The following is a 21,112-nucleotide window of genomic DNA, read 5'->3' on the forward strand; positions in this document are numbered from 1 at the left end:
GGTCTGCTTGCGCTTGTGGTGTATGACGCACAGGATACTGACCAGACACATTCAACCTGTGTTCTCTGTATGTGCACGCAAGATTGGATGCAACTCCTGCTGTAATTCTATTAATGTCTGTTTATCGCTCTTTCGAGCCTCTTTCTGTAGCCTCGCCTGAACCCTTCTCTCTTTCAGCTCCCTCCTTTTTCCATTGGCCCAGGGCGTCAAACATAGCTTGTCGCGACCTTCGTCTAAAGAGCTGTATTTCTACAGCCTCAATTTTGTGAGATTCAAAAGAACCATATATGGGCCACTGAGTCTCTTTATCCTTGGACGTGTATTTATGCCATAATGAATTATACATTATGGGAGAAATACCGTATTTTATGTACAGATCCTTAATTGAGGTACCTTCCGAGGGAGCCGGCTGACTATCTACCAACACCCTCGATCGAGATATACAACAACCAAACCATCGTGCAAATTTACTAAACGCGGGCATGTTTTTCTATGTTAAAACACGTCTCTACAAATTTCTAGTTCGGACAAAAAGTCCACATTACCCGCCCAGTATCACTCTTTGCAAAGAGTGACTTCTTACCGAAGATAGCCAGCTAACCAAACAAATAACAAAAAGGTGTCGCAAACCAGCGACCCTACCAGAATCCTTTGTCTCGTTCTCCAGGCGGTCTCTTTACTGCAAAGATCGTCCAAGTCTATCGGGGGCCCGAATCGGGACCGGAGCCACTTGCGGGGGTCTTTTTGGATGTAGTGAAGGTCGGATGGTGGCTACGAGGACGAGGGTCTTTTTCACGTAGGCATGCCCCACCACCGTCTGTTCAACTTCTTCCTCTGGAACCCTCAACCGGGCAGCCGCGTCTCTGATCGGGCCTCACGTTTGGGTGCCAATTGTGGATTTGGGGGTCTTTTGGGGGACCACCCAAAGATGCAGGGTCCACCCTTCGTCCTAGGGGTCCGGGATACAAACTGAGACCAACACTGGAGCCCGACAGAAAGGATATTTATTACAATCTCATGAGATGGAGAGAGAGCATCGGCAACAGACACCCGCAGCTTGTCTGAGGAGGCAATCTCCTGAGTGCTTTGCTTCTGCACCTTATATACCCTTCATCCCCACCCTGTGCGTGCTAGGTGAACAATAACAAACACCAATAATTTACAGACAAGCAATGGTCAGTTATGATACAATCAGCGGGTGGTGGCTGTTTGGCCCCTGCAGTGCATAGGTGAAAAAGGCATGATTATATGTCAAACAAAGGTTAATCCGATATGTCCACAGATGGTAGCGGTGAGGCCCCTGCAGGGTGTAGGCGAAAAGTATGTTTATACGACAAGTAAAGTTCGATCAGATAAGTCCGCAGATGGTAGTTGTTGGACCCCTGCAGGGCACAGGAGAGAGGAATGATTACACAGCAAGCAGAGGTCAATCTGATAGGCCTGCAGATGGTAGCTGTTGGACGCCTGCAGGGCATAGTGTGCAGGGTGAGGACGATAAACATCTGGGAAACTCCCTGTCCGACTGGTTGAGCATGGGGTGGTCAGTTTGTGGCAGGTCAAAGCACGAACAGGGTGTGAGCGTCCGTGCAGGAATGTGGGAGGTCAAAAGTGGAGCTCCAGAGTGATCGTGAAAGAGAGGTCAGTCATGAAGGGTATAGCACAAAATGGTGGAGTGAATGGCAAGATAACAGACCTACTTTTCCACACTTAGTTTAGTGGTGAGTTTATAAAAATGCTCGCTCTCTGTCTACCGGCTGGCATGACTGTGAGTGACCGCATTCTGCTCTTTCACAAAGACCATATTGGCACACAAAGTAGTTTTGTTATGTGACGAACTACTGCAGCAACGTTTGGTTTTTGAAACCAAAAATATTTTTGCTTTCGCCAATGTTTTATACAATGATGAGGGCTCAGAAGCTCCCGCAACAATAAACTTTTACAAAACCCACTTCAAAACAAAGCACGCAACGACATAACCAAAAGGCTGACCACCAAAGTCCTATCTTTTGGGCTTGCCAATGCTTGTTTATTTCCATGTTCCCTATAATTTTGTTTTAAGCAGTTACTGATTTTCCATTATGAATATTTTTGGGAAATACTAGCATGCAGCAACACATTCTGCTAAATGTTGCTTTAAAGAAATGGCACCTAAAATGTCATAGTAGTATAGCAAAAACCATTTTTCCTAGTTGCATTTTTTTAACTATTTTATTTTGAAAGCAAAGAACAATCAATGTTGCTTTTAATCCTTTGCATATATTTGCATCTAATCATAGAGCATCCTGGAAGCATTATACGTAGCCTTATATTAACATTTGCAAACGTGTAGACTTTTTTTTTATACTGGAGCCACTGTCTGTAATGCAGTCTGAACTTACATTTCCTTACAGCGCTCGCCCTAATACACCTAATAATATAGGATTTGTATTAATGAATCTTAAATAAATGTTTGAACATCATTAAAATACGGGGAACAACTATTTCCTTAACTGCAGTCGATGCCCTTCCCTGATCCACAATGTGGTAGTGTAATTTGGCAGCCAAAGGGTTTGTACTGCAGGGAGTTAGGCTTACTATTCCCAAGGACAAAATAAACATTAAAATATCTTGTCCTTGACCCCAAACAATAAGTCCTGGGTGTTGGACTATAGGAAGTCCACACCCCTGGTCTCTTTTATACTGATGAGAAGCCTCTGGTCTGCCAACAGATGACTCTCGAATATTCATTGGACCAGATAGAAGAAGTTTGGTTTTCAAACGTTTGACGTCTATGGCTACTCCCTGTGCAACTCCTTACCACTTCATCTGAGACTTGATGATGACTTCTTCACTTTCAGATAATCATTAAACTTGCATGTTCTCACATCCATATGGATAATTCAGCCCTCTTATACACATTGTTCTTCAGTTGGTCCTCCTGGCTTGTCCTCTTTTTATCTTTGCTACTGAGGACTGCATTGTTCTTAAAGACAATCATCTTTTGCTTGCATCGGATGGCTATTGTCCGTGGCAGCCTTCGCTCTTGCTAGATGCAATGGATTCTGCATTGTCAGGTTTTGCAGAGCACCATCCTGCTAATCTTAATATGTATCCACAACCTTAAGTGTTCTGGTCCCCTCAGGATATTGTTTTTTTGTTTTTCTTTTACAAAAACTAAATGAATATATTGAGTGGTAATGTGAAGGATTCCAAGTCCTTGTAAAAGTTTAAAACAGTTGTTTAATTGCAATTAATGCTCCCTGTTTTCAGTTTTGACTTATTTTTACAGATAAATACAGACAAAGCAATCAATTTTCCTGCCTGTATTTATTTTTAAATATGGAAAAATACACAAAATAGTTTTTCTTTTGGACAATTTTTACCAAGGTCAGTCATCCATGCCAGGTCAGTAGCTGTGCAGACTGCGACAGTAGGGGCGTTTAACAAAAACAAAAAAGATTTCCCAATGAAGCTTGAATACTAGCAGCAGTCCCGTTGTTGAAGCTACTCTGCAAAGCAAATGATTTCACATGTCTTTATTGACTTTCAAATGGCTAATAGTCATCGAACATTTTAACATGACTAAAGATTTGTCAGTTGAATAAATGTGGTAATGTACCTATAGCAGCTTATTTTTTACACTAAGCACGTCATAAATATGGATAAATACAGATAAAGGGAAAAAATTATTATGGATAAATACATACGGAAATGACCAACATAAAACCTAATTTCAATAAAGACGTTTGCAGCAGCCACCTGTTGGTGGCTTTTGCGTGACATTAGAATACTCAGTGTGTATCTGGCAGTTGCTCAGTACAGGGAGCCGCTGACTTGCCGCATCCGCCACCTCTCCTAGGGTTATGACGACCTGATCAGTAGGTATCTAATATTGCGGCATTGTTCATATTAATGTTGCACATTGCTAACAATGCTAGGGGTTTTCAGGACGCAAGTAAAGTATTCGTTTTTCACATTTTCATTGTATTGCAATATTTTGCAGGACTATTTTCACCATATTTGAGCTGATTGACATTGTGTACAACCTAGCAGTCTGATTCATTAGACAATGCTGATTGACTGCCATTTTGTTGTCACTTGGCGTTTTCCGCTTCTCAAACACTTGATTATACTTTTTCAGTGGCCTCCAAATTAATATTACTGTGAGCCTGACTCAGTTTCCCTTTGCATAGTTTCTTGATCTTGTTGGTGTTCAACAAGGCTTTGCGAGCGCTCTTTTCCTCCATAATGAGCTCTCACCTCTTGGTCCTGACTTGCTCCCATCTTTGACCTCTTGTCGCCTACCTTTGTAAGTCACTCTTGCTAGTTTTCTCATGCCTATTACAGTTATGCTAGATGGAGATCACAGTAGGATAATGTTGACTGCCTCTGATGCGCTTCTGCCCCATCGCCCAATGTGCAAGTGGGGTGGAGGGTGCATCAGTTAAAGAAACATGCAAAGATACTGGTTGTAATATGCAATTTTGGCATTTTAAACGGAACACTGGTGGGTTAGACTCCAGTACAAGGAAGTGTTACTGTTGGTTTCCCTTGCTGTGCTCACTTTGTTTTGCCGTTTTTAGGTCTCGGCTAGCGAAGGCTGCGCTTGCGCAGTCTCGCTCGCAAGATTTAATGTTTTAGGAGTGGGGCTTTAACCCGCCCCTTTTTTTCCCTCTTCTCCATTGGCTGACCTCTTAAATGCTGGTCAGCCATTGGAGAAGAGCTTTGTCGCTCCAAACAAGCCCCGTCTTTTTGCGATTCGGGGGCGTGTTTTTTCGATTCTTTCTCTCCTCTGGAATGTAAACATTCCAGCCAATGGCAAGAGGAGAGAAAGAAAAACACGCCCCCGAATCCGAAAACGCCGCTGCGTTTGTCCGAGGCATTTCTGCTTGACTTCGGAGAAAGGCGGCGGCGCTGAGACGGATTTCTTTAGGTGGTCTGCAATCGTCTTGTCCCGCGGAATGCATCGTATCGTGCAGTGCGCTGCAAAAGAAACCTTTAACTAGGTCAATGCGCAGAAAAATAGAGGATTTCCACTAAGAGGATTTTCTATGGGCAGTGCGCTTCAAAAATGCTCCCTCCCTCGTTACAAAAAATCCCTGCACTCCTCTGGCCCCTCACCCTTTACTTCCTCTGCCCCCACTCCTCCTCTAGTGACGCCGGCTCCTTCCTCCTCCTCTGAAGTGCGCGTCTCTCCGTGAGCCGCTGCTCCGTGCGTTGGCGAGCCGCTGCTCAGTGCGTTGGCTGCGGGCTGGGGACAGGGAACGGCGGCGGGACTGTGCTCCAGAAGGAGGCAGACGGCAGCAGCATGCCAGCGCGGTGCTAAGGGGGCGCCGCCAGCCCTCCGGCTGCCTTTGTGAGCTGAGCCGCCATGGAGCACGGGAGACTGCGAGGCAAGCAGGGGGACTGCTAAGACGAAGGGAACCAAAGACCGAGAGGTAAGGGGCCGCAGTAGCCTTCCCAATGTTCCCCTGCTCGAGTCATTAAATCAGCGTGGGGTCCGTTCCATCCCTACGCAGAGCATCCCTCAAGCTCCCTGAAGGGGCAAGCAGTGCTAGGTGTCCGCGGCTTTCCTCTGGCACGCTGCCTGCTGGCGCACAGCAGGACTGCCCTTGCCCGCTGCCATAATCTGATTGTATTTGTTCTAGGAAAAGTACACCTGTTGCTCCCACCCTTTCTTATATATTCAAAAGCGCGTTGCCGCATGGCATATTTATTTAGATTTAACCACTACATGTATTTCAGTTTAATGCGTTGCACCTACTTTACCCAACACCCATTCTTTAGACTGTGGCATTGGTTCACTTGTTTGTTTAGCAACCATATGCCCCTCACCGCACCAATAATGTCCCGCGTGATGACTTTCTACTTTCGGTTTCTATTTTATGTTAATTGTGCTGATCGAGGGAGGAAGAGAGCAGCGAAGAAAGCCCACAGACACTACTAATTACCCTCTGCAAACTCTAATCTTTTTTCAATTAAAACTCTTTCCTTCCCGCTTATGAAGGGGAGGGAGGAGGACAGAGATTGGAAGGGAGCAAAAAAGCAGGAGGGGATGGAAGGAGGAGGGGGCGAGAGCACTGGATGCCGCTCTAGCTGACACAGAAAGCAGGGTCCGCCTCTTTTCCTCCTCTTCCTCCTCTAGCAGTGTGTGGTTTGTGTTTATGCCAGGCCGTGGTTAGTCCCTCTCGATGTCGTGTTCACCCAGGGGGAGGGGAAACTGCAGCCAGGAGGAGGGGATTGAGAGAGAGCGAGAGACGGCCGCAAACCAAAAAAAAAAAGGGACCATCCGGTCTGCCGAAGGCAGAACCGGAAGTCCGGAGATTTAATGTTAGAGTGGCTATTTAGCCCGCCTCTCTTTTTGGCTCTCCTACATTGGCTGGCTTCCTAAACGGAGGCCAGCCATTGGAGGAGAGAGCCGTCCCTCCAAATAGGCTCCGTCTTTTTCAGATTCGGGGGCGTGTTCCGTGCTGTTCTTTCCACTTTTTAGCCACGCCCTTTTTAGAACAGCAGGAACACGCCCCCGAATCCGAAAATACCGCTGCGTTTCTCCGAGGCATTTCTGCTTTACCTCGGAGAAAGGCAGTTGTCGCTCTCTGATTCTTTCGTGTTTCTTGTTTCTCGTTTCCCCTTCCTGATCTTTCTCTGCTCTCTTTTTCCGCTTAGCTTCATCGTAAAGAGTGAAGCACATTTCAGACGATCCCTAAAGCACGGGAAGGCAAACCCTTGGTCTGTTCTATTGTTCCCGGCTTGGCCGCTTACCGCTGGGGTGGCTGCTGTCATGCCAAAGATGGAGAGAGCGGACTGCAAACGGCGAGGAGTCCCACGCCGGCCATTTTAGAGCACATCGTTCCTTTTTAAATAAGCTCAAAGAGCTTCCAAACAGATAACGAGAGTACAAAGTTAACTCGTCATATATTAGTAGAGATATTGGTTTGAAATTAATTAACAAGTAAGTACTGCCTAAACATATTTTAGAAACAGGTTGCCTTTATTAAAATGGTTTCCGAAAATTGTGCCTAAGAAAGTATTTCAACTCACAAAAAAGTATGCATTTATAATTCAACTTACGCGCATAAAGCTGAAGGTCGCTGATGAATTCGTGTTAGGCCGTTCTCTTCAAGATGGCGTTCATTTGATCGGGAGCCACAGCTGACCAGACTTTACATCCATTTCTGTCAGTGCGCAGTACCTCCGGCCTAGTCTAGGGGTCGCTGCCGGGCTCTTTCGCTCCCTCCCTCTCTCACACACACACACAATCCCCTTCTCTCAGGCGAGCAGCAGCCGCCGCGGCCTGGCATATCCCGGGCTCTTTTTGTGTGTGTGAGTGTGTGCAGAGCGCCGGTGCGTCCTGCAAGCGGGCGCGAGCGGCCGGTGTGTGATCGAATGTGGTAAGTGTGCCCGTGGAGGTGGCTGCGGTGTCCGTGCAATACATACACATACCCCTCCTTTGGATGTCTCCCGAAAGAACCGACAGAAAAACCCCTTAAAAATCAAATAAACCGGGGAAAAAACACTGGATCTCTCTTGCCGAAGCTGGTGAGAGGCATGGAGTGGGGCGCGGGGCAGTCGGGTCCGTGTTTCCGTTGGCCCTGCTGAAGATCCCAGACCCCCCCAGTTCAGCCCGCCGACGGCCCTGCTATCACCCCCCCTCTTTAAATCCCAACTTTTCTTTGAAAAGAGACCACTCTCCAGCCCCTTCAGTCCCGAAGACGATGATGGGGACTCGGGTTCCCTAACACGGAGAGAGGGGATTAAAAAAAAAAAAGGGGGAAAAATACATTTTGTTTTTAAAATCCCAAAAACGATGGCAAACTCGACGGGGAAACCTCAAGAGGACCAGCGGAGGAAAGGGCAAGCTTTCCTGGACAAGCGGAGGCAGTTCCACCACAGCAGAGGGTGAGAAGACCCATTTAGCCTTAAACCTATAAGACACGGGGGTGGTGGAGGGGTAGCTTTGCCAGGGGTCCGGTATCGCCGGCCTCGCTGCCACCACAGCAGAGGGTGAGAAGACCCATTTAGCCTTTAACCTATAAGACACGGGGGTGGTGGAGGGGTAGCTTTGCCAGGGGTCCGGTATCGCTGGCCTAGTCTGCCGGATCTCTCTAATGCTCTTTGTGCACAGGTCCCGGTTTCGAAAGCTGCCGGCTGCGGCGGGCAGGGAGCTGGACCTGCATGCTCTCTACACCCGGGTCACTACTCTGGGCGGCTTCTCTAAGGTGAGCGGGGGGGCCGCGCCGGCAAACTTCATTCTCCTCCTGTCAAACACTTTTTGGATTTCCCTTGCTGCTGCTCTGGACTGCGTCCGGGTAGTGTAGGGGCAAATAAGGTCCTTTGCGGAGAGAGGCCTGAGGTGTCACAGGGCCTGCCAATATCTCTCCATGTACTATTCAAAATCAGTCTAATTTGAGTTTACTGGCCTAGGCAATTGTCAATGTTTTCATACAGTTTCATAAGTAGCTAGATATCTTGGGCAGTGTGTAGCAGTGAAGGCCTTCATATACGGCTATGTCAGGTTAGAGGCGACTTGGTAGCACAGGGATGACCTGTGTGTTCACAAGTACACAAATGTACAATCTATTCCGTACTCACAGGTGCTGTCATTACCTGCTTTTGTTACTATGAGTAATGTGTGGATGAGGGTGAAAGCTTGGCAGTTGCTTCAGTATTGTGCGTGAGAAAACCCCCTAATAACCAAAACCAGCCTGCTGTGTGGTTTCACTGGGTGGAAGAACATACTTTTTAGGTCGAGGGACCATCCGGTCTGCCAAAGGCAGAACCGGAAGTCCGGAGATCTTATGTTTCTTAGAGTGGCTTTTTAGCCCGCCTCTCTTTTTGGCTCTCCTCCATTGGCTGGCTTCCTAAACGGAGGCCAGCCATTGGAGGAGAGAGCCGTCCCTCCAAATAGGCTCCATCTTTTTCAGATTCGGGGGCGTGTTCCGTGCTGTTACCACTTTTTAGCCACGCCCTTTTTGGGCGTGTTTTTCTCTCCTCCAGCCAATGGCAAGAGGAGAGAAGAAAAACACGCCCCCGAATCTGAAACCGCCGCTGCCTTTCTCCGAGGCATTTCTTCTTCGCCTCGGAGAAAGGCGGCTGTGTTCATGGCGTACTCTCCCCCTGCTCTTGGCTCCCGTGTTGGCTGTTCCAAACACGCATTCGTAGGAGACTGGCATGCGTGGATGTTTGAAGGTGGGGTGTAATCCACCAGTCCCCCACTAAGGCAGACTTTTATAAGCAGGAACGTAACATGTAATTGAGTGTACCCAGACCTACCAGCCTTTTTCGGATAGCAATACATATTTTATTGAAGTGTGTGTATTTTTGCTCCAAATGCGGTCGCTTTCACTTTCGCGTGCTGTGCTTGTTTACATTTCTGTTGCTTTGCTCCCACCCCCACCCACTGTCCGTGTTCACAAAGCTCCCACCCCCCCTCCTGTTGGATGGAAGCTGCAGGCTAGTTGGGGGCTAAATGAGTGATTGGTGCACACGCGGGGGCAGGGTATCGTCTGCCGAGCTTGGAGCAGAAAGGCTGAGGCATTTTTAAAAGGCATTTCAATGTGATACATGTGCTTCGGTAAGGTAGATGGTTTAAGAGTGTGGTTATGGCGTTGGGGGTGGGGCGAGTTGCACTAGAGTTCATTAAAGTATATTTTATTGGAATAGATGAGCCACACACTCTCTATCTCACTACCTCACTCTTTCTATCTCACTATCTCACTTTCACTCTCTTTCACTACCTCTCTCTATCTGACTACATCACAACATCACTCTATGCTTATATATCACTACCTCACAACATCCCTCTCCCTCACTACCTCACACTTTCCCTACCTCACTCTCTATCTCACTACCTCACTCTTTCTATCTCACTAGCTCACTTTCACTCTCTCTTTCACTACCTCTCTCTATCTGACTACATCACAACATCACTCTATGCTTATATATCACTACCTCACAACATCCCTCTCCCTCACTGCGTGGATTTGGAGAAAAGACCTCCAAACAGAAGACCAAAGGGAAAGCAGAGATCGGCTCAAGAACTGGCCCTACTCAAAGAAGAAACACGGAAACTTCTAGAAAAGAGAGCCATAGAGGCAGTGCCATTCAGAGAACGCAACAAGGGGGTCTACTCAAACTACTTCGTGGTACCGAAAGTAGACGGAAACTTCAGACCCATCCTGGACCTGCGTTACCTAAACAAGTTCATCAGGACGCAGAAGTTCAAAATGACTTCGCTGCAGGAGGTACTGCCCCAAATAAGAGACGGGGACTTCATGGTCACCATGGACCTCAAGGATGCCTACCTGCACATCCCAATAAACAGAGGACACAAGGGCCTTCTAAGGTTCAACATCCACCAGAAACACTACCAGTTCACAACCCTGGCCTTCGGATTAAAATCGGCGCCAAGGGTCTTTACAAAATGCCTGTCGGCGGTCGCGGCCCACCTACGAAGGCAGGGAATCCATGTCTACCCCTACTTAGACGACTGGCTGGTCAGGGCAAACTCACGCGAGAAGTGCGAGAGACACGCAAAACGCGTAACAGACACTGACGAACCTGGGGTTCTCGATTCACTGGGGGAAGTCATCACTGGAACCGGAGCAGGTGAAAATTTTCCTGGGGGCAAAGATCAACTCCCTGAGCAGCACAGTGGTGCCCAGCGACAGGAGGACAGATGCCCGATGCCCTACTGAAGGAGACGCGGCTCTACCGGAAGGGGCGAGCTCTGACAGTGAGGTCAGTGAGCAAGATGATGGGGATGATGGCGTCGTGTATCCAGCTGGTGCCGAATGTACGCCTGCACATGAGACCATTCCAGGAATGGCTACAACAGCAATGGTCACAAGCAAACGGAAGTTGGGAGGATCTAGTGGTTGTTACGCACGCAGTGCAGGAGGAGATGACTTGGTGGAACAGAGACAACATGACAGCATGGAGAAGCCTGACACCACCAAACCCAACAATGACCATTACCACGGACGCATCGCAAAGGGGATGGGGAGCGCACATGGACAACCTCAGAGTGAGGGGTGTGTGGGCTCCAGCAGATGCGGTATGCCAGATCAATTACCTCGAATTGAAAACCATCCTGCTAGCCCTGAAGGCATTCCAGAGGCACCTGTACAACCAGAGGGTGTTGGTTCAAACAGACAACACCACGGCAATGTTCTACATCAACAAGCAGGGGGGGACAGTCGTTCCCTCTCTCCTCGCTGGCACAGGAGATTTGGAGATGGTCCATACCTCTCAGGATAGATCTACTGGCAATTCACCTTCCAGGGAAGGACAATGTGGAGGCAGACTGGCTAAGCAGGCAGACCTCGGCATCACACGAGTGGGAGCTCAATGGCCAGGAAACGGAGAAGCTTTTCCGGAGATGGGGAACTCCCACAATAGACCTGTTTGCAACACGCCAAAATGCAAAACGCCAAAGCTTCGCGTCCTGGCAACCAGATCAGCAATCCCAAGGAAATGCCCTATGGATAAGCTGGTCGAGGACATTTGCCTACGCCTTTCCACCGATACCCCTGTTGCACAGAGTGCTCGAGGTGCAGAACCAGCAACATGACTCTGATCCTAGTGGCTCCGCAGTGGGCAAGGCAGACATGGTTCTCACAAATTCAAGAAATGGCACAGGGCAATCCCCACAGGTTCGAGAGAAGAAGGGACCTGCTCTCCATGCAAAACGGAGAGGTCCTACATCCGGAACCAGAGACACTCAACCTGGCGGCATGGCTCCTGAGGACCTAGAGTTCGCTCACCTTAAGTTGCCTCCTAGCACTATGCGGGTGCTGCGGGAGGCAAGAAAACCGACTACACAAAAATGCTACAGCGACAAATGGAAGAGATTTACTGTGTGGTGCAGGAAGAGGGGCCTGCAAAACAGAATGACTAGAGACTCAACCATACTGAGGTACCTCACACACCTTCTAAAGAGTAACCTCTGCTCGAGCTCCCTAAGGGTACACCTAGCGGCGATCGTAGCCTACACCAGAGGGCAGAAGGGTGGAAGTTTCTTCACTTCGCAGGTTGTGAGGAGATTCATAGAAGGAGCCAAAAGAATTGCCCCTCCTAAACGGTTGCCGCCGCCGGCATGGAACCACAACGTGGTACTGACGGAGCTCATGAAGGCACCGTTTGAACCTATTCACAAGGCCACGCTGCAAATGTTGACGATGAAAACGGCCTTTCTGGTGGCCATAACCTCACTACGCAGGGTGAGCGAGCTTCAAGCGCTAACGCTATAGGAACCCTACATTCAGATTCACAAGGACAGGATAGTCCTGAGAACAGACCCACACTTCATGCCCAAGGTGGTGTCGGCGTTCCACATGAACCAGAGTATCCAGATACCGAGTTTCTTCCAAAACCCAACTTCAAACGCAGAAAGGGCCCTGCACACCCTCGACGCTAGAAGAGCGGTGATGCACTACATTGAGAGAACGAAGGAACTCAGGAAATCAAAGCAGTTGTTTGTGTCCTTTGCTACTAGCTTCATGGGTAGACCAGTGACTAAGAGCACCATCGCTAGATGGATTGCACTCACTATTCAATTCTGCCACAAACAGGCTGAACAGGAGCTAGCGGAGGGAGCTCAGGCTCACTCCACAAGGAAGAAGGGGGCCACCGTTGCCTTCCTGGCGAACACGCCCATTCAGGACATATGTCTAGCGGCAACTTGGGCATCTGTGCACACGTTCACAAAACACTACTGCGTGGACATTCAGATGAACAAGGAAGCACAGGTTGGACAGAAGGTGCTTCAACACATTTTCAATGACCAACGCTCATCTACCACCCAGCCACCACAAAATTAGGAAAACCGCTACAAAGTCTATGCACAGCATAGTGAATCCAGAAAGATTCACGCTGTACCTGTCGGTGTAGTTTTGCAGCTTGAAGATCTTTCAGGATTCACTAGCGAACCCACCCACCTCCGCCAGGAAGATGAGGCTGGAGGAAGAGGGGGTAAAATTGAGAAATCAGAAGGACTGAAAACGTACAGAAAAATGAACAATAAGAATTAATCAATCGCCTAGGGTTAAAAAAAAAAAAAAAAGCAAAAAAGAACCTGAAGATGGCGCCCCAAAGGTGGGACTTCCGCAGGAAGCACGACGACGTCACGGGAGGTGCACCAAATGGTGGGTCGTCGCCGCCCACCTGGGCTACAAAAAAAAGAAAAGACTACGAATCCGGACCCAACCACAAGACCGCGGAATAATGCACAGCATAGTGAATCCAGAAAGATCTTCAAGCTGAAAAACTACACGATCTTCAAGCTGTAAAACTACACCGACAGGTAAACTATTCGTTTCCATTGCTTTGCATTTACAGCCTGAACGTAGTATGTAGTGTTAAGTTTCCTAATGTGTTAGTAGACAAATTCTATATTTGATCATGCTATGCAAAATGCACAAGTGTTAAAGGCATGTGGTGTAGACGTCTGTACTTTTAGATAAACATCATGCTGAGTAGTATTTTTAGGTGTCGCCTGGCTATCACGTAAGCGATCGCTCAGCGAGACTTATGTAGGGGCTTCCGAAAATGCTCCCAAAGGCTTCCCAGGCGTATCGGGTGGCGGTTACGCGCACAACCACGCGCATTCCATTTGCCACCAGCTACTTCCTGCGCGTGCACCGCCTCACGCATTCAGAGAGATTTAGTAAGGGGCACAAGACCTTAGGAATGCGGTTTATGGCCAGTGCATGTGAGGCATTCAAGCGCGAAGCTGGCATCTGGCAGCAGACTGCTTTCGCCAGAACTTTCGTTATAACTCACACCCCATATGCTTGTTCCCTCCCACCCTTCCTTTGATGTCCGCTTTTCTTGTTTTCAAACCACGCCACACACTGCTGCACGCCACACACTGCTGCACGCCACACACTGCTGCACGCCACACACTGCTGCACGCCACACACTGCTGCACGCCACACACTGCTGCACGCCACACACTGCTGCACGCCACACACTGCTGCACGCCACACGCGGCTGCACGCCACACGCGGCTGCACGCCACACGCGGCTGCACGCCACACGCGGCTGCACGCCACACGCGGCTGCACGCCACACGCGGCTGCACGCCACACGCGGCTGCACGCCACACACGGCTGCACGCCACACACGGCTGCACGCCACACACGGCTGCATTACACCCGGCTGCATTACACCCGGCTGCACGCTGCTGCACGCCGCACGCTGCTGCACGCCGCACGCTGCTTTTGTGCGAGTTTATGCTACTGACATTGTAAATGACTGCTTTTATTTGTTTTAAAACCAAAACATAAATAAAAGGCATTGTAATTTTACAATGCCAATAGCTCAAACTCTTATAAATGCGAGAACTATTGCATTGCACATGCTTGTTTAGAATGGCGTTCTTGTAGGGCTGTGCGACAAGTCTTTACTAAGACTCAGGTGCCCATTGTAAAGGAATGTAGTGTTGCTCTGTCACGAGCATCTTGTGTGTTTTACTGTCATGAGCTATACCTCCTAAGACACCTTTCCCAGATAGCCTGATAGCAATTCGAAAGACACTATTCATGTATGCACATGGACTGGTGTAGGAAAGTGCTCTTTTTGAATGGTCACCCCCCACTTTTTGCCCTGCATGCTGTGATTTCAGAACAGATAGTGCACTGGGACCTGCAAACCAGTCCCCAATGCCAGTGCTCTTGCCCCCAAAAGGTAAATGTGATTCAGTACACCCAATTGGCAAGATGCTTTAAGCCTCATAAGTCTGTAGTACTTGGTACCAGTGGTACCCAGGGCAAGGGTGTTCAAGGGGTCACCAAGTCTGCAGCACCATTTCTGTCACCCTGGGTAACGGGAGAAAAACTTGTCTGCAAGGCTGCGCCCACAGCCTTCACAAACTGCTTCCCTGCTCGAGCCTGACTTTGCACACACCATGTGAGACAGGGCCACCACACTGTATATGTAAGACACCCCTTAGGTAGGCTTACTAAAGCCCAGTAGGCAGGGTGCATTATCTTATGGGTGAAGGCATATATGTACAGACACATACCTCTACAGTAACCTTGCCATTCCAATTTACTGTAAGTGACCTACGGTCCTTAGTTTAATGTGTACTGGCTACCGGACAAAGCAGAGATAGCCAGCTCCCCAATAATGCCACTGAATTTGGTGGCGTTTGGCATCAAACACTGTGCTTTTTCACCCCTGATGCGATTCTCATGTCGAGGGTGACCTGGCATGCACCCAGGTTGCACCCTTAGAGGTTGCCCGGCGAGATGTAGACTTCCCTTGTTCCTTGAATGACTTTCTGAGCCATTTACCACCAAGACAGAAGTCTGAACTCCTGCTGGTGAGTGCTATCATTCCTAGAGGACTTGAGACAAAAGCCCTTGGCAGGAAAGAGGTCACACCTCTTCCCTCCCAAGATGGCTAGTGAAAGACCCATTAGGGCGGTGAGCCGAAAAGGCTTCACCGCATCTGATATGCAAGTGACTTGTCTCCCAGTAAGACAAATACAGTGACCACCTCCAGGCGCTTGTGTTTGCGAGCAGGTGGAAAATTAGGTATGCAGCAGGCGTACAACCCACAAAAGCTTGCCACCCTTCTAGGGCGGGCTATTGGGTCTCTACAGCCAAGGGGTGTCCTCTTGAAAAGCCTTAAGAATGGGTTCTGGGTAGTTTGGTGACCTATACCCCCTGGATGTGGTCACCTCTGGGGAGGATGAGCCGTAGGACTAGTAGCTCATATGCTACTAGCCCTCCCACTTCTAAACACGCCCTAAATCCAGGATTTAAGGAGCACACCGATACCAGAACTTCAAATCAGCTCTGAAGAAGGCGACCAAGAAAAGACCTGTCAGCACAAGGCAGGCTCTTCAGAGAAGAGGCGCGAAGTACTGCACCTATGGAAGCCCACTGCACGAGCTGGATTATGGCTCTTTCAGGACCAGAGACTGGTACTAAAAGGAAGGTGAACCCCCTCTGCGACCCAAAGACTTCACCAGGAATCCCTAGGACTAGAGGTACTAGTCACCTGCAGTTGGCAGGCACAAACCCCACTTCCACTATACGAAGGAGGACATGCCTGAAAGTAACCAGTCAGGTGCCTTCTGGGAAGCGTAGTGGTGATCATCAGCGAATCTCAGCCTCCTACACCGATTTGCTTCATCGCTGCTTTTGCCGTGGCCAAGGTTTGTTGGTGGTCTTGCTGACTGCTTCACTCGTTGCTCCAAGAAAAGGAAATTCCTTGTTCTGTCAACCTTCTTCTGTGGCGCAGTTGTTGACTGCTTGCATTCCAAACCGGTCTCTGTTGGCACGCCTTGTAAAACCAGCTCCTGCAGTTCCGTTCAGCACCACATGTAGCCAGGTATACCTCTGCACCCGAGACACCCGAGCTAGGCAAAGCTGTTCCACCCGGTGATTCAAAGTCTAGGGGCCCCTCAAAGCTTCACCCCAAGGGGCTTCCATGAACTTGACTTGCACATATCGTTTTAGGAAGTCCCCTCTGCACCCAGACTCCATTGGCAAGGTAAAACCGTCTGACTGTTAAAATTCCAAATGAGTTCCGTGGAACTCACCCCGTAAGTTACTGAGTGTCACCTTGTACTTTTCCCATTGACTGCTATGATAACGTTTGAGAGCTCTGCAAAGTATTGATTGTATATCTGTAAATTCTATAACTCCGGTTGTATGGACTGTATATACTTCCTTCTGGTGTCTAAAGTTATTAAAAAATCTCTATTTTTATAAACTGGTGTCAAAATTAGGGCTGGGCGGACTTTGCGTAGCGCCACTATGCAGAATTTTGAAAGAAATTTTGGAAAACGAGCGCACGTCCTGAGTAGGGCTTGGCGGACTTTGCGTAGCACAACTACGGCGAATTTTGAACAAAATTGTGGAAAACGAGCACGCAACCTGATGGACCGTGTGCCCGGGACAGGGGTCCCTCGTGCTTGGCAGGCTCCCCAATCTCCCCGGCCTGGCTGCGTTGAGAAGCATGAACCGGCCCCTGGGAGCCCACGTCCTGCGGCCTGCCAAGTGTCCAACTGCCCGGGACAAGGGTCCCTGGTGCAGAGCCCCGGAGCCCTGCAAGGGCAGGCGCGAGCCCTACCGCTATGGCTCTGCGTGGGCAGATGGGAGTCCTTTCGGTCCCGGCCATCTGGTCGCACCTTTCCCTTGGCCATCTGGTCTCACGCAATGCTTTCCAATGGGGCGACCAGATGGCCGGGCTTCCCTAGAAGTCCCGATGGGGGCTCATTCGCCGCCCCGATCCCAGCCAGGGCTCCAGGAGGTCGGGTGTGTCTGCGCCCTGGGTCCCCTCCTTCACTCGGTGCACACTGGTTCCCAGAAAGAGGGGTGGCTTTCCTCCAGATTAGTAGGGGCAGGCTATGCCGGAACACCAACCCCCGGGATGGCGGTTCTTTACAAGGGACCAGATGGTCTATGCCCGGACAACACCTCCCCTCCCTCCGGGGGCTCCCTCCTCTGGCCCACGGCGTGGCAAAGTTCCCACGTGACGGGCTCCATGGGTCCTGGGCAGTCCTCCCCCAGGCGTCCGGGCCTGAGAGCTCAGGTGGTCCTCCCTGTGCCTGAGGCCTAGCTGGGGTCCCCAAGCCCCTGGGAAGCAGGGCCCCCGAGCCCTGCGTTGGCAGGCGGGAGCATTCCTGCGAAGGCTCTGGGTAGGCAGATTGGCGTCATTTCGGTCCTGGCCATCTGGTCGCACCAATGCCCTCGGCCATCTGGTCGCACGCAATTCTTTCCTATGGGGCGACAAGATACCCCGGCCGGCCTGGAAGTCCCGATGAGGGCTCATTTGCCACCCCGATCCCAGCCAGGGCTCCAGGCGTTCCGGCCCGAGAGCTCTGCTGGTCCTTCCCCGGGCTTGAGTCCCAGCCAGGGTTCCCAAGTCCACAGGAAGCGGAGCCCCCGAGCCCTGCGTGGGCAGGTGGGAACCCTAGCGCGAAGGCTCGGGGTTGGGCAGATGGGAGTCCTTTCGGTCCCGGCCATCTGGTTGCACCTCTCCCCTCTGCCATCTGGTCGCGTGCAATGCTTTCCAATGGGGCGACCACATGGCCGGGCCGGCCTGGAAGTCCCGATGGGGGCTCATTTGCCTCCCCGATCCCAGCCAGGGCTCCAGGAGGTCAGGCACGTTCGCGCCTAGGGTCCCCTGAGCCTCGCGGTGTGCGCGGGTTACCAGAAAGGGGGTAGCCTTACTCTGGATTACTAGGGACAGGGTATCCTGGGACCCCTAGAGGTCCGCAGCTGGATGGGCCAGGATGCCGTCTCAGCCCTGGGACGGGGTCCGGCAGGCCCGGGGAGGATTCCCCTGCCTCTCTGAGCCTGGGAGCCCCGGCCCTGGGTCGGGGGCTCTGGCCCTGGGTCACTTCCAAAGGCCCGGGACGAGGTTGTTGTGGCCGGGGAGCCTCCCCTTGCTTGGCTGGGTTTAGAAGCTCCGGCCGGGGCCCCTAAGGGCCCCGGAGAGGGCGGCCTCCCCACCCTGGGCTCCGTCCTGGGTCCTGCCCCATGGCAGGGTGCCGGGACGGGGTCCAGTGGGCCCGGGGAGGAGTCCCAGCTGGATCCAGGGGCCCCACTGGGCCCCAGGTCGGGTGCTCCGGCCCTGGGCCCCGTACCACGGCCTGCAGCCTTGCCAAAGGCCCCAGACGGGGTTCCGTTGTGCCCGGGTAACCCGCTGAACCCGGTTCGTGATGGGGATTGCAATTATGCGGAGCGCTGAGAAGACTATCAATCTTGACTATCTAGAGGAAGTAAAAGTCGTAACAATTTTTCCGTAGGTGAACCTGCAGAAGGATCATTAACGGCGGAGCGGCCTGAGTGACCGACGGCACCAGCCCGAAGCCCTCGGCCACCTCCTGGAAGCACACACTGTAGGTAGGCACAGGTGCCCGGCCCTGCCCTGCCCTGGAGCGCCCCGGCGGAGCGGTCTGCGGCTGCATGGGGTGCCTGGGTGAGGGCCGGGCCTCCGGCGCTCCTTCCGTGGACCCGACCGAAGCATGAGGGACCGGGGGTGGGGGGTGTCCCCAGTCCCTTTCTGGGAGGGGCACAGCGGTAGGCCCTCCCGAGACGGAACCCAAGCTCACCCGACACCACCCTGGCGGGGGGGGTTAACCAAATGGCAGTGGGCTGGTACCACCCCCCCTAGAAAGACCTGCTGCTGGCTGGGCCTGCTGCGCCCAACGTCCCAGCCCGTCCGAGATCCGGGCGACTGAGGTTGGGCCCTTCTCATGTGGCATGGCAGCCTGGAAGAGAAGGGGCAGAGGGCCTGCGAGGAGACCCCGGCTCCTCTCGGTGGGAGGCGTGCTTGATGGGGAGCTGCCTGGCTCTTCCCTTCCGGCACCTCTGGCACGGGCAAGGGTGGGGTGGGCTGTACAAGCCAGCTTGGTGCACGGCTCGGGGGCGCCTGGCGACGTACGGCTGAGGTGCAGGTGGGGCGATCCTCCCTTGCTACCAGGTCTGACCTGGTCCCGTGCGGCCGGGCCGAGGGGTTTGAAGACTCGTGTGGTCCCTCCCGGTTACTCCAGGAGGGACTGGCGGCTGTGGGGCTGCCACCGGGAGCCCCCCTTCCTTGCCTGCGGATAGGGGGGGGCAAGGACTCCTGCGCCGAGCGCTTGGCAATGTTTTTTTTTCTCAACGGTGCAGTCTGACTACCAGAGGGGAAGCCTTGAACGGGGCGCCTGGGCCGTCGCCTTCCTCCCGCCTCCTGCGCCCGCAGGTGGGCGAATGTTTTAGAAAAGTTAACTGTGACACTTAGCAATGGATCACTCGTCTCGCTCGTTGAACGCAGCTAGCTGCGAGAATTAGTGTGAATTGCAGGGCACATTGATCGACTCTTCGTACGCACCTTGCGGTCCTGGGTTCCTCCCGGGGCTACGCCTGTCTGAGGGTCGCTCGATTGTCAATTGCCCCAGGACTTCCCCGGGACGCGGCTGGGGCCGTCGCAGGGTTAGCTCTGCTTCCCCTTCGTCCCCCCACAAGTTCAGATCCCCTGATTGCCCGTGGCAGGGTCCTTTGCCGGGTTCTACTGCGGAGGTACGCCGCCAGCGCGCCTGGCCCCGAGAAGGGGGTCTGGGGAACGGTCCGCCCGGCTGCGTGCCACACGCAGCGGTCTGTGGTATCCCACCGGCTGCCCGCTCGCACGTGCCTCGGGCGCCCACCTCCGCGGCCGGTTTCCCGGCAAGGGCAAAACCACTCCAGATGCTATCTGGGTAAAGAGGCTGCGCGCTGCCGGGATGCCAGGTCCCCGCTCCGACAGGGGTTGGCCTTCCCCGGCAACCTCCTTGACGTTCTGGCGTTGTTCTTCCGACTACGACCTCAGATCAGATGTGGCGACCCGCTGAATTTAAGCATATTACCCCCGCCGGGCGCCAGGGGTCTACGGCGATGTCGGTTACCCACCCAACCCGTCTTGAAACAAGGACCAAGGAGTCTAACACGTGCGCGAGTCGGAGGGCCGAGCGAAACCATGTGGCGCAATGAAGGCGAGGGCCAGCGCGCGCCGGCTGAGGTGGGATCCCGCTGCGCTAGCAGCGGCGGGTGCACCACCGGCCCGTCTCGCCCGCTCCGTCGGGGAGGTGGAGCATGAGCATGCGCGATAGGACCCAAAAGATGGTGAACTATGCCTGGGCAGGGCAAAGCCAGAGGAAACTCTGGTGGAGGTCTGTAGCGGTCCTGACGTGCAAATAGGTCATCCGACCTGGGTATAGGGGCGAAAGACTAATTGAACCATCTAGTAGCTGGTTCCCTCCGAAGTTTCCCTCAGGATAGCTGGTGCTCGGAGCCCCCAGTTTTATCTTGTAAAGCGAATGATTAGAGGTCTCGGGGCCGAAACGATCTCAACCTATTCTCAAACTTTAAATGGGTAAGGAGCCCGGCCCGCTGGCGTGGAGCAGAGCATGGAATGAGAGTGCCTAGTGGGCCACTTTTGGTAAGCAGAACTGGTGCTGCGGGATGAACCGGACGCCGGGTTAAGGCGCCTGATGCCGGCGCTCATCAGACCCCAGATAAGGTGTTGGTTGATATAGACAGCAGGACGGTGGCCATGGAAGTCGGAATCCGCTAAGGAGTGTGTAACAACTCGCCTGCCGAATCAACTAGCCCTGAAAATGGATGGCGCTGGAGCGTCGGGGCACATACCCTGCCGG

At 52.0% G+C, this 21,112-nt stretch overlaps 1 protein-coding gene and 2 pseudogenes across 5 annotated transcripts in view; all 3 read left to right on the plus strand.

The window, feature by feature from the left end:
• KANSL1 (KAT8 regulatory NSL complex subunit 1) overlaps window positions 1–21,112 on the plus strand; it is a 1,694,895-nt gene that overhangs the window by 611,424 nt on the left and 1,062,359 nt on the right. The window lies entirely within an intron of this gene.
• On the plus strand, window positions 19,714–19,858 carry LOC146871103 (5.8S ribosomal RNA; annotated as a pseudogene).
• Window positions 20,278–21,112, plus strand: part of LOC146871104 (28S ribosomal RNA) — a 4,993-nt pseudogene continuing 4,158 nt past the window's right edge.

The sequence above is a fragment of the Triturus cristatus genome, chromosome 1_1 (genome assembly GCF_964204655.1).
Source record: "Triturus cristatus chromosome 1_1, aTriCri1.1, whole genome shotgun sequence".
Classification (NCBI taxonomy): Eukaryota; Metazoa; Chordata; class Amphibia; order Caudata; family Salamandridae; genus Triturus; species Triturus cristatus.